Below are 13391 nucleotides of genomic sequence, written 5' to 3'. Positions count from 1 at the left end.
CATGTCTACAGAGTGGCGGTTCTCAAGCTTGGGTGGCAACCCCTTGGCAAACCCCTACCGCCCAAAATATTTACATTACAATTTATTGCAGTAGCAAAATTACACTTGTGAAGTATCAATAAAAATAATTCTATGGTTGGGGGGGGTCACCACACCATGAAGAACTGTATTGAGGGATCACAGCGTGAGGAAGGTTGAGAACCATTGCTGTAGGCTTTGAGTTGGACTGCCTTTCACGAATGGAAAGATCCAGCCTGTGAGTGGGAGCCAGGATCCGCCATTTTGGGTTCTGGGATGCTAGGAATAGAGGAAGCTAGCAGCCGCCTTCAGTAAGCACCTCCATTGTGATTCCACTCTAGTGAGGATGTGAATGGAAGCTCTGTGGTCCCACATCACCTCCCCTGGGGCTGCACCCTGGGCTTTCGAACTGAAAGAAGCCCATTCCCTCCGAGCTGCTTTTTGTCAGGGTATTTGTCACAACCACGGAACTGAACTAGACACCGGTTTGCTTTGGGCTTAAGGAGGAGAGCATGTATTGCCAGGCTGCTGGAAAGAGGTGTGCGTAGGCTTTAGTCAGGGCAGGTTAGCAGGTGGTACTCAAGAGGCCGGTCCCTCTGTTTAGAGGTAGAAGATGAGGCAAGAGCTTGAGAGGCCAAGGAGCAAGCCTTTTACCTGATAATAGAAGAGACCACAGTCCATTGAAGCCGATGACCTTCAGACTTGGAGTTAGCATTCTGTGAGGTGAAAGACAGGCTTTCTCTTCAGTAGGCAAACACCTAAGGCATATGAACATCGGCCAACTCTTGCAAAACATGTGGTAAGCAGTCAGAAATACTGGGGGTGGGACAGTTTGTTGTAGAAGGCTGTGTACTTCTGCAGATGAACCACACTTTCAGGAGACCAGCGCTTATAGAAGTTGTTCTGGAAGGTTACTGGAAGAGCTGCCAGGTCTTTACTGAAGCCAATACATCTCGTTCGGAAATCATTCACGCCAGGCAATGCTTGAAGGGACGGCATTCCCTCACTCTGAAAAAAGAGCAAAACCCTAAATAAGGAATCAGATGTGGTTTTAAAAACACACACCCAGGGGTTGGGGATTTAGCTCAGTGGTAGAGCGCTTGCCTAGCAAGGGCAAGGCCCTGGGTTCGGGTCCCCAGCTCGAAAAAAAAAAAAAAAAAAAAAACCAAACACACACACACACACACACACACACACACACCTGTCACTCAGATTTATCCCAGGAACTCCATACGGCCTCCACGTCAGAAGGTCGTGTGATTACCTCAAATGACAGGAACCAGCAGCTGATAAAGTTCACCTCCTGTTTATGATTTAAAAGCACCTTGGAGAGGTGTCCTGACTCAAAGGTCACAGAGCAAAACCTTGAGGCAAATGTGATACAAAACACAGAAAATGTAGGTTGTCCCTAGGCCTTAGAACAAAGTGAGGAGTCCAGCTCCTGTACCAGGTGATAGAGCGTAATGGACGCTTTAGACAAAGCCGTGAGGGGAAAAGAGACCGATGAGCTACAGGAGGAGGAATAGATTATCGTGACAGCAAGGAAACTTTTTAAAAGACTTATGTATATGAATATTTGGCCTGAGTGTCCATCTCTACTCATGGTGTATGCCTGATACCAGAAGTCAGAAGAGGACATCAGATCTCCTAGAACGAGAGTTACAGACAGTTGTGAGCCACCCTGTGGGTGCTGAGAATTGAGTCCAGGTCCTCTGCAAGGGACCCAGTACTCTTAACTGCTGAATCACCTGTCCAGCCCAGAAAACTTCCTTTTTAAAGATTTATTTATTTATTTATTTTATGTATATGAGCACATTGTCACTGTCTTCAAACACTACAGACGCCGCAGAAGAGGGCATTGAATCCCATTACAGATAGTTGAGTCACCATGTGGTTGCTGAGAATTGAACTCGGACCTCTGGAAGAGCAGTCACTGCTCTTAAACGCTGAGCCACCTTTTCAGCCAAAGGAAACAAACAAACAAACAAGCAAACAAACAACAACAACAAAAATCCTTTTGTGTGTGTGCGTGTGTGTGTGTGCATGCACACTGCATGCATGCACGCATCATGGCACATGTATGGAGGTCAGGGGACCACTTGTGGGAGAAGAGACAATAGGAATTTCCAACACTGAAAAAGTAGTAAACAAATAACAGCAAAAATAAGTTCCCCAGGCCAGACTGAACGATAAACAGACTTGACTCCTCGAGAGCTCTGAGAGCCATGAATACTGGGACATGTATGGTGGCAATGGCGAGGGGGGGGGGAAGGGACAGGAACAAGGACAAGAGGCTATTTGAGGGCCTGCAAGAGGGCTCAGTGGGGAAAGTGCTGGCCACAAAGACCTAATGACCGAGTCTGACATTCAGGGACCACGTAAAAGAATAAGGAAAAAAAAAAAACCAACTCGTCTGGCTCCACACCTGTACCTCTGGCATGTGTGGGGCAAGCACACGCACGTGTATATACATGTCATACATGTACACACAAACACACACACACACACACACACACTAATAAAGAAATACATTTTTAAACAAAAAGATTTGAAGAAATAGTTTGCCCTAAGTTAACATCAGACACCAAAATATAGGTCTAGGAAGCTCAAAACAAACAAACCAGTAAGGGACTGGGTGCGGTAGCTCACACCTTTACTTTCAGCACTTAGGAGGCAGAGGCAGGGGGATCTCTGTGAGTCCAGGCCTGGCTGGTCTACACAGTGAGTTTCAGGGCAGCCAGCGCTACATAAAAAGACCTTGTCTCAAAATGTAGAGCAAACAGTAAGCGGGATGAAAATACCAAATAAATAAGGAAATCGGTGGCTCTCGACTTCCCTAACGCTGCGACCCTTCGATAGAGCTCGTGTTGTGGTGACCTCCCCAACCATAAAATTATTTCCATTGCTACTTCATAACTGTAATTTTAATACTGTTATGAATGGTAATGTAAACATCTGTGTTTTCCAATGGTCTTAGGTGACCTCTGTGTAAGGGTCTTGGTTGACACCCAAAGGGGTCTCCTCCCATAGGTTGAGAACTGCTGAAACAAGCAAACAGAATCAATCTATGCCCAGACATCTATAGTCAAACTCTGGAAAATCAGAGTAAGAAATGAGTCTGAGGGCCAATAGAATGGTCTGGATGGTAAGGGCCTCCATGCCTCAGGCATTCGGATGCTTGGTCCCCAGTGGGGGGTGATGTTTGGTGTCTCATGAGATGCAGCCTTGGAAGAGGTCAGTCATTGGGGGCACGCTGTGAGACTTTAAAGGCCCTACCACTCCTCCATTCATGCTCTGTACTTGTGCTTGCGGTTGCGATGTGTGCCCTCAGTCTCTGCTCTGGTCACCATGCCAGCTGCCCCCACTCCACCATCATGGATCCAACCTTCCGGGACCACAAGCCCAACTCAACTCTTCTTTCGGTTGCCTCGGCCGTCTTATCACAGCGACAGAAACGTAGCTAGACAGCTACAGTGGCACAGTAGCACAGATGCCTCACATGCATTAATCCCAGCACGACAAAAAGCAGGGAGGAGGAAAACGGAAGGAGGGAAGGAGAGAGGCAGAGAGGAAGGAGACCAAGAAAAAGGACACACTAGCTAGACATGACAGTCCACGGCCGTCAAAGGCAGGAGGATCATTAAATCAAGGCCAAGACTGGACTACACAGAAAGACCCAGAGTCAACACCCGAAGTAACAAAGAACAGAAGGAAAGTCATAGGAAATAATAATAAACGTGGCTAGCATTAATTCAACTATTCTAACAATGATGAGGAACACCAGCCAATCTAAATGAAAGTGAGACAAAGATAAGACCCATTTGTGTCATCTCTCTGACACGATATTTGTTTTTTCTAACAGTTCTTATTTAGTTTTTATTCATAATCATAAACTTAACTCTGCAATCCAGCTAGACTTGGAGGGGACTGAGGAAAATATGGGATCCAAGGAACTTCAGTGAGAGCAGAGATTATAAGCATTTTGAGCAGCTGGGATGGGGCAGGGGCGCTCTCTTGAGCTGCAGAAGGAATGGTCTGGTGGGTAAGATGCCCGCAAGTCCAAAGCATTAGAGCTGTCAGAAATGGTTAACTTCTTGCTGGTCTTGTCATTCCTGGACCCCAAACACTCCACTGCTTCTCCAGTGCACATCCCTTCTCTCCCCTTCCCAAAGTCCACATGGTTGCTATCCAGCCACTCAGTCTTGGCAGTGCAGATAAAAAACTGGGAACTGTTTGTGTTTGGTCCAGCATTTGCCAAGGACAAGATGCCAGGACCTGTTTGCTTCAGGATGAAGTTCTCACCCTCAAATTTCTCTCTGTAGATGGGACCTGCTGCCAGTGCCATCCTGGTGTGTGAAGTCACCACCCTGGCACATGAATCCTGGAATAATTCTGTGAAAGGAGGAGCCCTTATAGCCAAACCCTTTCTCCCCAGTGCTCAGAGCATGAGTGTTCTGCTGTCTTTGGAACTTTGTCTGCACACAGCTGGAAGGAGACCCTGTCCAAGGGTTCGCTGGAGGCAGAGATGTTGAAGTCTGTGGTGGCGTTGACCGTGGCTGCAGCAAGTGGGACAGCAGCGGCTGCAAAGCCAAGACTCACCCTAAGTGTGGACATAGAGAAACTGACTCCCTAACATCCATCACAAGAAAGTGGGACTTGGCTGTGCTAATGTCAGACAGAGCAGGTTTCAGGACGAGAAAGGTTATCAAAAACACAAGGTGGTGATCAAAGAGTGAACTCTTCAGGGAGACACAAACATACTTAATGTGTGTGTCACAGAAATTGAGTATCAAAACATAGGAGGCAAAAGCCGAAAGAGCCTCGAAGACAGGGAATGGCCGACAGCCTCCTTCTATGGCACAGATCCAGCGGGGGCTAGAGAGATGGCTCAGTGATTTAGAGCACAGACCTGGTCCTGGACCCAGCACCTGCATAGCCATCTGTGACACTGGTTCCAGGAGATCTAACACGGTCGTCTGGCCTCTGAAGGCACAAGACATGCAAACAAGTATGAAGGCAAAACACGAATACACAAGATTTTTCTTAATTTAAAACAAAACAAAACCCAACAGATCCCGCAGCCAGCAAATCAGTAAGGGCATAGCTGAACTCAACACCACCATCAATCAAGCAGACATCTGTAGACAGCTCTATCCAGCAACCATGTAATAGACATTTTGCTTAAGCAAAATGGACTGTTCACCCACATAGACAGCAATCGGAGCTATAAAACACATCTAACGCATTTCAAAGTGTTCAAATCAGAGTGCCTGCTTTCGGAACACGACGGAGTTCCACAGAAGGAGAGCCAGGAAATTCACAGATACTTGAAGTTAAACAGCCGACTTCGAAATAAAGCCCAAATTAAGAGAAGAAATCTCAAGTGTAATTAGAAAATATTTGCAACTGAGTGAAAATAAAAACAAAACATGTGAAGATTTGTGAGCCGTCTCAGGAGCGGTGCTTAGAGGGAGATTTACAATGTCGAATGCGGGCATTTGGAAGAAAAAAGCTTAAACCAATAACTCAAGCTTTTCTCTTAGGAAGGGGGTTGGGGGACAGACTGGACTGGACAGACAGGGACAGATGAACTCATCAAGGTGGGGGTGGAGATGTGACCCACAGGGGAAGGGGCGGAGCAAACTAAATGCAAGATAAGGGAACCTGACTGAGGAGATGACTCACAGATAAAGGTGCTCACCTTGCCTGATCTGAATTCAACCCCTAGGACCCATATAATGTAGAAGAGAGCCGACTCCACCAAGCTGTACTCTGACCTCCACAGGTATTCTGTGGTGGTTTAAAGTCCCTTACCCACTCAGGCATTTGAACACCTGGTCCCACATTGACAATGCTGTCTGGGCAGGATTAGGGGCTGTAGTCTTGCTGGGGAGGCTTAGGAGGTGCTGGGGGCAATGTGTCACTGATGTTCTCTGACCTTCACAATGTAAACTCGTGCACAACCACACACATCCTTTTTTTTTTTTAGATTTATTTATCTATTTTATGTATGTGAGTACACTGTCACTGTCTTCAGACACACCAGAAGAGGGCACCAGATCTCATTACAGATGGTTGTGAGCCACCATGTGGTTGCTGGGAATTGAACTCAGGACCTCTGGAAGAGCAGTCAGTGCTCTTAACCGCTGAGCCATCTCTCCAGCCCAACCACACACATCCTATAAGTCTATAGTCTTTACTTGTTTGTAAAGAAACAAGTGTAACTTTACAAAGAAATCATTTAAAGGTAAAACGAAGAAGAAAACGCAAATATCCCAGGTGTCGAAGTCATTTGAAGTCCGCTTGACTATTGGACTATTCATAGTACTGCCACTGGGGATAGGAGGGGAACTAGCAGGGGAGGATAAATGAACTGTGGGCCTGTGTGAGACCCTGGGACAATCACAAAGCAGTCACTTCTGCTTCTCCAGGAAGCAGATGTCCTTCGTCAACCAAGATGACCTCTCCAGGGAGCTCGGGTATACCTTGTTTGTCACTTTTCTCCTTGCTATGACAAAATCCACCCAACAATAGCACCGTAAGTAGGAAAGTTTTGTTTGGTCAAGGGCACAGTACGCCACAGTCAGAGTCAAGATGGCTGGAGCAAAGGCAGCGGGTCACATGGCATCTACCGTTAGGAAGCAAATAGAAGAATGGGTGCTCAGTTCTCTTTCTCGTTTTTATTCAGCCCAGCAGGACCCAGCCCATGATATGGTACTGCCCACATTTAAGCAGGGTCTCTCCATCTCAGTTAACCTAATACAGATAACCTCTTGCAGGCATAACCAAGGGTGGTCTCCCGGGTGATTCTAGACCTGGTGAAATGGACACTCAGCATGAACCATCACAGGACCTCAATGAACTCGGGGTTTTCAGCTAGATAGTGAATTAATTTTCAACTGATAAGTACTTTGGGAAACAAACTAGTAAGGCACAATGCTAGATTCTGACTAAAGTTCCCCTCTGATCAAATGGAACAAAACAAACTCCCCTAACCCCACTTTTACTAATGTGTAGCCTATACCATTCATTTCTAACAAATAATATTTGAAATTCATCTCTCAAATCAGCAATCAGATTTATTCTGGCCAGCTCTGATGATGGCCTGGGAAAGACACTTCATCATTAGACTACAGGAAGATAAGTGTCTTCCGCCCTTGGATGTATAAAACAATTGCCTGAGTTACCTTTGTATTACCTTGGCAAAGCATCAGGACCAGGGCAACTTAAAAGGAAAGCATTTAATTTGGGGCTCATGGTTTGAGACAGTTAGAGTCCGTGACAACCATGGTGGGGAGACCGGCAGTGGGCAGGCAGGCATGGCGCTGGAGTGGTAGCTAAGAGTTGGAGTCTGATTTGCAAGTATAAGGCAGAAAGAGAGCTAACTTGGGATAGGATGGGCTTTTTTAAAACTCAAAGCCCGGGGTTGGGGATTTAGCTCAGTGGTAGAGCGCTTGCCTACCAAGCGCAAGGCCCTGGGTTTGGTCCCCAGCTCCGGGGTGGGGGGGTACCTCAAAGCCCATCCCTAGTGACACACCTCCTCCAACAAGGCCAAGCCTAATCCTTCCCAAACAGTTCTACCAACGGTGTACTAAGCACTTAATAGGAGTGAGTCTCCGGGGACCGTTCCCTTTCAAACCAGCACACAGGTGGTTTTGTTTATTCCCATTGTGTAAGTTACTTCAACTCTGTGGCAGAGACATCTCATCGGTTAAGAGTGCTTGCTTCTCTTCCTGAAGACCAGAGGTTTTCCCCCAGTTCCCACCTTGGGCAACTCATATCCACCCGTCACTACTCCGGCATCAGGGAATCTGATGCCCTCTTCTCCAGTCTCTACCAACACCTGCTTGTGCATATGCACACACACATGAGTAAATAATAAAATGAATCTTAACTTAAAAATTATATTTTACTTTGTGTGTTTGGGCATTTTGTCTGCCTGTATGTCTGTACTCATGCCTAGTGTCTGTAGAGGACAGAAAATAGCATTGAATCTCCTGGAACTGGAGTTACAGCGAGCGGTGAGCTACGACATGAGTTCTGAGAACCGAATCCTAGTCTTTTACAAGAGCAGCAAGTGCTCTTAACTCGTGAGCCCTCTCTTCCAGGCACAATAAAATAAATCTTTTTTTTTAAAAGCTATTTTAACACTTCCCCCTAGTTGGATTATATAAATGTAAACAATTCAACATTAAAGACTATGTGAGACTGTAAATGCAAACGGAGTCCCTTGTCAGTCCCCTCCTCAGACTCTTTCTGATTTCTTCTAGGAAGCAACTGTGGTTAGTTTCCTGTGTAGTATTCTTCTAGGGATATTCTACACATCAGACAGACAGACAGACAGACAGACACACACACACACACACACACACACACACACACACACACACGGCTGCAAGTTCTCCTGGCAGGATCTCCCTGCTAAGAGGTCTGAAGGTGGATGTTCAAGATGAGAGCAGCCACAGCCATGACACCCTTCCCGCTGTGACTCTGGCCAGCTGGCTCACTGTGCCTGTTGGTCAAGGGTGGCCTGCTCCAGAGTCACCCTCACACTTGAAGTTCAGAAGTGAAAAAGCAGGAAGGGAAAGAGGGAGGATGGCTGGGCTGAGACACAAAGGCTCTCAGGTGTCTCCCGCTGCTTACATCTAATGACCACAATGGCGTCATGAGGCCAATCGGGGAGAGCTGGAGAAGTGGGGTATTTTATCTGGACTCATTGCTACTCCAAACAACATTTTTCTAGTAAAGAGTAACAGTAAATGAGTGCACACTCCATCTACCCATTTTATTTCTTGACGCGCACACCTCCAATGCCAGTTAGACCCGTTTATTTCCTTTTACATTTAATCAAATGAGAACATGGTGTCTATTTTTGTGGTAGAGGGTTTTGTTTTGCTTTGCTTTGGCTTCGTGTGTGCCCGTGTGTGTGTGTGTGTGTGTGTGTGTGTGTGTGTGTGTGTGTGTTGAGAGAGAGAGAGAGAGAGAGAGAGAGAGAGAGAGAAACAGAGACAGAGACAGAGAGACAGAGAGACAGAGAGAAGATTTCTTTGTGTATCCCTGGCTGTCCTGGATCTTACTCTGTAGTCCAGGCTGGCCTCGAACTCAGAGATGTGCCAGCCTCTGCCTCCCGAGAGCTGGGGTTAAAGGCATGTGCCACCACCCAGCTTGTTTCCAGTTTTCTAAAAGCATGTTTTGTTTTTTAAGCTGGACATAAAGCCACACAGAATAAAACTGCATTTTCAAGCATGCTTTCAGTTAGGTATGAGGCCATGTGGCTGAGCCCTGGCCTGGGGGTCCAGAGGACAGAAAGGTGTTATCTGTGTCTCTGTAAAGCACACTGTGCCTTCCTCTCCCTCTGTGTCTTCTTCCTTTCGTTGTTCAAAGTCAAGTGGATTCAGTTTTCTTTCAGGGCAGTCTACATCAATGGGGCTCAGTACTTGAGCCTCTTCATTTCGGAACTCAGTAGCTTTTTCTCCTTAAATAAAACACAGAATCTCAGCTTTGATCATACTCCTTCCACAAATGACACTGTTGGCCTTTTCTTTGTAGTTGAGAGGAATTGCCTTTTTTTCTCACTTCCATGGGCATGAGCACACACACACACACACACACACACACACACACACACTGTACAGGGGGAGGAGGAGAGGGAGATTAAAAAACAAATCTTAAAGGGGGAGGGCTTTGAAAAAGTGTAAGTGGCCCAAGTAAGCGCAAAGATTCATCAAATATTCACAGGCCGTTTATCCTAAGTATATGCGTTTTCTTTTTTCCCCCAGTGCAGGACCAGTTTCATCAAAACATCAGCAGACTTCACACTTATGGGAAGAAGGCGGACAGTCACTCCTGGCTTCTCAGGCCCATGACAGAGGATGGTAAGTGGGCCTGTGACAGCGTCCAGTACCCCTTGACATCAAAGCCCCACTTGTTTATAATGTAAGGCAGCTGACTTACAGCTGCCTCTGCTGTCTGCATGCAGCCTGTGTGTGTGTGTGTGTGTGTGTGTGTGTGTGTGTGTGTGTGTGTGTGCACGTTGTGCGTGAGAGCAAGCAGAGTTCCACAGGCTCAGTTCAGGAGGTGGATGAACTCCAGGAGAGAGAGCCCACAACGGGTATGGCATGGCATCTGCTGGGCATTACACCCTCACAGCTTGGAAGTTCCCCGTATCCCAACGCTGCCTCCTGTCCTTCAAGGCTAGCCTGTGCCATCAGTCACTGGAGGAGGCCGTGTTCCTAGGAAATTCAATCGAAGGATCGAAAGGAAGTAATCAGCCTGGGAGATGCAGCCAAGTGAGAAAACATGCTTGCATGTTTTAACATGCATGACCTGGGTTCATACACAGCCTTGCATGCACAAACACACACATGCACGGAGCATTAAGAGCTATTTTGAGAATGGTAGGTCTGAGATGGTGACAACCACCATTCCTTAGTAAGAAGTATTCCTTAGTAGAAGTAAGTATTCCTTAGTAATGATCCCTCCCTCAGAAGGGCTGTGCGGCTAGCACCGTACCTCTCAGCTTCTCTTTACTTACTTATTTGGATTTCTTTAATTTCCTTCTTTCTTCCTTTCTTCCTTTACTTTCTTTCTTTTTTTAGATCCTTTTGAGCATCTCTGGTTGGCCTGGGAATCACAGCGGTTTGGCTTCCATCTACTTCCCAGTGCTGGGAGACCTGGCTTCATTTCCTCTTAATTTCTATAAGAACGCATGGATTTTGCATTATAGTGGTGCATGCCCTTAATGCCAGCACTTGGGATGCATAATCAAGCAGGCCTCTGTGAGTTTCATGCCACCCTGCCCTACATAGCAAGTTCTAGGCCAGCCAGTCTCCATGATGAGGCTTTCTCAAAAATAAACATAGGGGGGTTGGGGATTTAGCTCAGTGGTAGAGCACTTGCCTAGCAAGCACAAGGCCCTGGGTTCGGTCCCCAGCTCCAAAAAAAAGAAAAAATAAATAAACATAGGAAGGAAGGAAGGAAGGAAGGAAGGAAGGAAGGAAGGAAGGGAGGGGAGGGAGGGAGGAATTATTAGTGTGTGGAGGTCTGAGGACATGCAGGAATTGCTTCTCTCCTCCCACCATGGATTCCTGGGATAGGACTCAGGTCATAAGGTTTATACCTGCGAAGCTGTTCACATACAAACTTTTCATATTTTTGAGACAAGTTCTCACTTTACAGTTCAAGCTGGTTTTAGACTTAACTATGTAGCCCAGGTTGGACTCCAACACGCATTCCTCCTGCCTCAGCGTCCTGACTGCTGAGATTACAGGCAAGCACCACCACACCCATCTGAGATGTCTGAATGAGTACATTTATCTGAATAAACATTTGAAGGGCCTCCAGAAACCAGCAGCAGGGAGGCAGGATTTGCCTTTTAAGAGCTGGAAAGCCTCCAGCTGACTACTTGGGCTTATGTCTGGATGGCCCCGCCACTTGGGAACCGTGTCATGCCACAAGTGACTTACCTGTACTTAGCTTCTCTTTCCTCATCTTTAAAGTGAAAATAATAGTACACATTTTATTACTGGGAGGAGGCTGGACCAGCCTTTCAGTGACCAGAGCATCTGTGATGTTCAAAGGGTGTGGGCGGCCAGAGAGAATTATCCAAGTAACAGTATAATTACCTTATTACGTTATCAGCACCTACTTCAAAGGGATACTGGGAGGAAGGTACACGCAGAGGACTTTACGGCAGAGCCCAGTAGTGCGTGCTGCCAGCATTATTCAGGTCCCTATTTTGCAGATGAGGAAATCAACCCCCCCCCCATGCAAAGCATGAAGCTAGTGGGTGGCAGGGCTGGCCCTGGAGTCCAGGCGGGTCCAGTATCCTCCAGCTGCCCAGCTGGGATGCAGACAACCCCCGCCCCCGCCAGAAGGCACCCTGGGAACGGAAAGCTGGCCGCCCTCCAAGTCCTAGGGCGCCCTGGAGCCCAGTCCTGCTGCCCCTCCCCCACTCGGGAACAAAGTGCACTTCTGCGGTTGGGGGAGCATTCCAGCAAACCGAAAGCACTGCGGTGATGACCTGGTGGCTGCTTCCCGCAGAGGGGCGCGAGAACATCGTGGGACCGCCCGCGCCGGCCGGGGTGTGCACCCGCAGTTGCACGCAAGGAATCCTCTGCAGGGTTAGTGATGCTTGGCCAGGACAGGCGCCCCGCCAAGCGCACAGCTCGCTCCCGCTCTCCCTGCCGCTCCTAGCTCTTCCTGTTCTGGAAAATAAGGACAAGGAGAGCCTGCGGAGTGAGCTCCTGTGATCCCACTGTAGACCACCGCCTTTCATTTTGGTTGTTACCCCCCTCCCCAATACTTTCCCCAGAATTTGTACTCATGGCCATATAGATGCACAGTGAGTTAACAATAGGGTCCCACCATCGTGCAGCTGATATTTAACCCACTTTTCAGAGCAGTTTTATGTTAACAGAAACTTGAAGGATTCCCTTTCTGGCATCTTTCCCAGCATCCCCAGCTCCTCTGGTTTGGCCCTTTGCGTTTCTAAGCCCTGATCAACAGAATCCCTGCAGTTCTACTCACTACTTGGTTGAAGGACCGACCTGTACTGGAAAGGAATTGGCTTTTAGCAAATGCAACGTCATGGAGCCGGCACCCCAGGCTCCCCTTTCAGCCTGTGCTGTGTTAATTGTCAACCAGATATGCTCTTGAGTTACCCCAAGACGAGCCTCTGGGCATGCCGGTGGGGGCTTATCTTGATTTTTTTTATTGGAGGTGGGAAAACCCACCCACTGTGGGCAGACTCATTCCCGGGGCTGGGATCTTGGACCTGGTACTGGAGAGCCAGAGCTGGGCAACAGATGAGTTGACTTCACCTTGAACTATGAGCAAAAACACACCCTTCCTCAAATTGCTTTCCTCAGGGAGAAAAATAAACAAGACACTGCCCCAGAGCATCACAGTGGTTATCTGGTTTTGTTCATTTTTCTTATTTCTTTATATTTTCATCTCTGTGTTTTTGGTTTTTCCAGAATGCCCTATGTGACTTTTCAGAATGACTTCCTTCACTAAGCAATGTGTTCTTAAGTTTCTTTCATGTTTCTTCATAGCTGAGAGCTCATCTATTGTTTATAACTGCTTAATTGTATCCCATAGGTTTGTTGAACCACAATTCACTAATTCACCTTTTGAACTGTCTACGACTGTTGAAAATGATGGTATTTTGGTTAATTTTGCTTTTTTTTTTTAAACTAAATTTATGTGTCAACTTGACAGGCTCAAGTAATTTTGGTAGCAGGAACCTCAATAGAGAGATTAGCCCCTCCAGGTTAACTAATAGAATAGCCTATGGTACACTTTGCTGATTGATGGTTTATATGAGCGGACCCAGCCATTGTGGACGGTGCCACCTGTGGACTGATGATCCC

The 13391-nt window shown here is 47.1% G+C and overlaps 1 pseudogene; it reads right to left on the bottom strand.

The window, feature by feature from the left end:
* Positions 1–3912: 3912 nt before the first annotated feature.
* LOC116908193 lies at positions 3913–4632 on the bottom strand (annotated as a pseudogene).
* Between the last annotated feature and the right edge of the window lie 8759 nt (positions 4633–13391).

This window comes from Rattus rattus, chromosome 8 (genome assembly GCF_011064425.1).
Source record: "Rattus rattus isolate New Zealand chromosome 8, Rrattus_CSIRO_v1, whole genome shotgun sequence".
Taxonomy (NCBI): domain Eukaryota; kingdom Metazoa; phylum Chordata; class Mammalia; order Rodentia; family Muridae; genus Rattus; species Rattus rattus.
Note: the sequence above shows the minus strand (reverse complement) of the source record. Positions and strands in the feature narration are given on the sequence as shown.